Source organism: Loa loa (assembly GCF_000183805.2).
Source record: "Loa loa unplaced genomic scaffold supercont3.576, whole genome shotgun sequence".
NCBI classification, from domain to species: Eukaryota; Metazoa; Nematoda; class Chromadorea; order Rhabditida; family Onchocercidae; genus Loa; species Loa loa.
Window position 1 is genome coordinate 8,437 of NW_018108756.1, and position 5,312 is coordinate 13,748.

A 5,312-nucleotide genomic window follows, 5' to 3' on the forward strand; every position below is an offset into this window, starting at 1 on the left:
GAATAACGAAGGAACAAAGCAAAGGATAGTCCGATAACATAAATACGCCATTCGATGATGGAGAGATAGACCAAATATCTTTCAGGGTGATTGTTTTACTTTGTCAAATATTTAAATAGCTCACTTGTTTTAGTTTTCACCATAACTCGGCTCAGTATTGCATAAAGTATAATTGTTGCTAAATTAATAACAGCTGATGAAATGCTCCAAACCGAGTCTGACAAGCCACTATATATTGCAACCACAACACAAATTACTTCGATACTGCAATGAAAAGATACAAACGGTAATTAAGGGAATAAGATTATAAATGGAGAGCTTTTTGTACAATTCCACCTTGGAATATTTGGAAATACATTTCAGATATCAAACATCTCATATGTTTCTTTTTAAACTATTTGTTGTTCATCTCGAATTTTGATATTTTTGTCTTTTTTCCCTTTTAATAACAAAGCTTTATTCAAGGTCATTCTACATCAAATATCGCTCCATCACTCTGTATTTCTTTTAACAAAGTAAATAAATTTGTGTCCATCATTCAAAAGCAAACAAAGCAAAAAATTTTCGGCCGGAAGTCAATTGCGAATTTGTTGATTGATCTTCTCAGTAAAAAGTGTTGCATGCTCAGGCATTTGAACATTACTCCATAAATTCTAGTGGCCATTTATTATGCGTCGAGAATTTAACTTACTCGCTATTTCCGTCACATATAAAAACCAATATGAGTATAGCGACTGAATAAAGTAAAGCAGGTAGGATCATTGCTGGGATATAAAATCCCTTCTTCATTTTTCGATATCTATAAGTAATCACTACAGTTCTTATCAGGAATATATTTGGTTTCAGAAGAAGAAAAGAAAAAATTTTTTTCCACCGGTAAAAAGACTGAAGTTACTTGTCCCATCGAAATTCTTACCCAACAGGCTTCAAAATCGCGATGGTTCGATCTATGCCGATAGGAAATAATATAGCCATTGCAAAATTTTGGCCAAAATTGGGTATTAACTGTATCCAAATGCATGTCCGTAAAGGTGTAAAAGTAATTCCGGTGAAGATAAAGTATGCAAATGGAATATGGCCGATCTGATGAAGAATGTCACCAAATGCGTTCAGAGCTATGAGTATATTGTTGAAATTATGCAGACGCCTGGAATCCTCATGAATTATAAGAATTCGACAATTATTTTGAAGTTTAGGTTCGAAATTTTTGAACTTGAAACTGAGAATGATAAAGGTTGCAGAAATCTGCTACGCAAAATGTAAATCTTGATCGCAACCTTCGTAAGATTACTTATACACGCACATTAATGGAGTTTTCTTTTCCCATCCCTATCTTTCCTCCTTTTGTCCTCTAAACCGTTCTCTGAACTTCTGAATTCTTCATTTCGATTTTTCTGATTTTATGGATAAAATTGTTGGGGTAACTCATAGCCGCTTTATCCTCTTTTTATTTCAAAAAACTGAGGGAAGTGCAATCACCCACGATAAATCTATTATTGATCAAATGATAATCAGTGATCAAAGAATAATCATGAGCAATCAATTAATCAATCAATCAATGATGTACTTGCTCTGAATAGTAGCTACAATAAGCGCAGTACTGCCAATGAAACCAGTTAAAAGAGATAGTAGAAAAATGCATACACATGGTAGGGCCAGTACCAACACGGCCATTTCACCGCATGACCTGAAATGATGCACAAAAATGATATCAGGTTTCTCACAGTTATTTCAAAATTTCCAAAACAAACCGTTTAGTAAAAATGTAAAATGAATTTTGTTTATCGTATACTTTGCCTAAATTGGAGAAAAAAATTCGTAATGCTAATGATTTGGTGAAACTGCTTGAAGTATTCTTAACAACCATTGATCTACACTTCTTCGTGTATTTTTTCTGATTTTTTGTTTTTTTTTTTTCAAATTTATCAAAAGCTAACTTCACATCAATCAACAATTACTACTTTACTTCGTTCGATACATACGGATGATAATTGACCACGCCACACATCCAAATTATTCAAAAATACAGTTTAGCATTTCCACCAATTCTAAACAACATCGTTTGCGGAACATGACTGAATTAAAAATTGACTTAACCATGACAACCATTTAACCATTTGTTTTAATCTATTTAATAATTAGGCTTTTGACATATAAAATTCCGTATAAAAAAAGTGAAATTCTATATATATGAAATTCTCATATAAAACAATAAATTAATATAGTCAGCGATCATTGATCATTCTCTCTGAGATAAGTTTTTTATTAATCATATTAAGCATACCCTTATTTTTGACTAATCAAAATTTATATGAAGACTATTTTACATAATTCAATACTAAACATCACAGGACAGTTGTTTTTCGCTTAACGTTTAATTAAATGTTATCCGAATGCATACCTATATGGTGTTAATTAGTTTGCACTGAATTTTTGTACGTCATGAAATCAAGCATTTCAAATGCTTCCCATGAACCTGTCAAATTGATTCAAAAAATAACTCTTACTTTAATGCAATTAGTGTACAGAAAAAAGGCAAACATAATAATTTAAATAATTTAATTTTCATTCATATGTCTAATAACTTTAATTTTCGGTTTGTGTTTTTTTTAATTTTATATTTTATATTTTTTTTAATTTTATATTTTTTTTAATTTTTATTATATAATTTTCATAATTTTTTCAATTATATGGAGATATCTTTGAAATATTTAAAACATACTTTGTAAGTTAAATATGGATTTATAATAATTTTTATAATAATTTACGAGAATTTTTATAATAATTTTTAATTTATTTGTAATTTTAATAATATTTTTCAATTTGTATGTTTTCGATAATGTGGAAAGGTATCTTTGAAATATTTAAAAATATATATTTTGTAAAATTTAAAACGTTAAAAATGAATTCATAATTGTTACGCTAATTCTTCCCATCAATAATTGCAACATTCTTCACAAATTAAAAATTATTATTAAAATTATACATGCCAGGAAAAACCGAAGTAATATATCTAAGATATTTTAGCTAAAATATTTTTGTGAATAATTTATAAAGTAAACTCATCAAAAAAACTATAACATAATGATTATCTTATTACAATGTTTTGTACATAAATGATTCATTATGTAAAAAAAAAAAAAAAAAAAATAGAAATAAATGTTCTCAATGTCTTAAGTAATAAAATATTCATCCAATTCCTATAACACTGTTGTAAAGCACATCCGGTCTAATAATCAACCTATTTGCAATTTTCAATATATTAATAAACATCTGATCTAACAACCTAACTTATATGAACAGTGATGGGAATTTTGTAAATATCCTCTAATCTAATAACCATGCTTATATTCAATAGCTAATGTCTTATGATTTCGTTAACCAATTCATATGCAAATTCTTACTGTTCTTCCTTAACTAACTTTATATTCAGTGGTTAATAAATCACTTCTACTATATAAACGGGACAGTCAATCAGTTGTAAGGTTCACTTTTATATCGACCAATTTTCGACTATCAGCACACCCTAAATTTCCTCTAAATATATCTACTAGGACTTTCAAACTAACCAAATAATCGGCTCCGATTTTATTATTCGTTGAAATCCTTCCACAAACTCCTATTTGTATTATTTGCTAATATTTATTTATTACCTCCAAATGGACTATATATATTCCTAAATCTATAAGCCTTTTGCATAACCATTCGTAAATGCCAACCAACAAAACTCCGACATAATGCAACTTTCATGACATCACGTACCTTTCTCTCAACTGAACAATCGAAATTTGGGAAATTAAGCTAATTAACCCTTCATTTCTTATAATTTTTTTTTTTTTTTGTTTTGCATTTTTGGGAAACATTAGATTGACAATGTTGCAGTCAAGTAATATCAGTTTTTTTCCAGTATGCAAATACTGCAAAAATGATAGGAAATTAATGAGTTAGTTTAATTCTAACTTTCGATTAATTAATTAAGAGGAAAGTATGTGAGGAATTAAGAAATCTGGAAATCAACAACAAACACATCTTCAATCCGAAACAATAACGATATAATAAATCCTGATCGGATGAATACCGCAAATATCTAAAAATCTAACACATATCATATACTGCTTCATCAATGTAAAAGATAAAATTATTGATTATTACTAATAATAAAACTTAATTATACGATTCTTTGAAGAATTTTGAATACAAAAAATGGCTGGAATTTGGCAAAAAATGACAATTTTTTGTCATTCAACGAAAATAACAATTTTACTTTTTATCATTGTAAAACGATAAAAATCTAAACATTGTTAAATTACAATGAAAAAAAAAAGATAAACCTAAGGATTGTTCGGAATTGATGACACTGGAAAGATTAAACAAAGTGGAACATATACGCAGAAGGAAATACGACAGGAAAAAGATCCGTTTAACAAATATTGAAAGAATTTTCCGGATGACTGGATATGTATGGAAATTAATTTGTTCGAATTTCTAATGCATATCGAAGTTTTTTTTTTCCCCTGGGCACTTCTCATGATTTTTCCAATAAATACATTGGATGGTACCTGAATGTCCTGAATGTCAAACTTTCGAAGCAAGGACTTTTCCTGCAGAGATTTTCGTTTTCATGATGGGCTAACCGTTTTGAATAGCGTTATTTATCGATTTGAAATACCAGGTATTAGCTGTTAAAGGGTGTCTTTGATTTTAATTAGTCTTGGTTTGTTTCTGCTGAATTAATCGTGCCTTAATTAAATCTGCAGAAGAAATGCTTTCTCAAGATGCTTGGTAATAAAATCTTTTGTTTCTACCAACACTTATTTCAATATACGATGTTGAAAATCAAAAATCCGGTTTTTTTCCCCAACTAAACTTTCTCTCTACTTTAATATTACTGATGGAAAAACGTTGAATGTTGCTACTTTTTCGCATGCTAAGCAACACCAGCTTATGAACACTTCCTTCCACTTCATTTTAATAATCATATCTTTTCTAGGCTACTACATTTATGGAAAACAGTTAGATTCAGGTGAATCATGTCTGGCATTTACAACTTTTGCTACAAGGTCAACAGTTCCAGTTAACATTAAAACGGAGAGGGCTGTTTCAAAATGTTCCGTATCTATATATACGCCTCGCAGTTGCGAAATATGCCAGTATTTTTAGATACAAAAAAAAAGTATTTTTGAATACAAAAATATGTATTTAACTAAAATTGCTGGACAAAGTTGGAAAAAATTGCTTTCTCAATAGTAGATACTTACTCAGGAAATATGGTAGGAATTATAACGCTGAATTCATTATCCATATTCTTGATT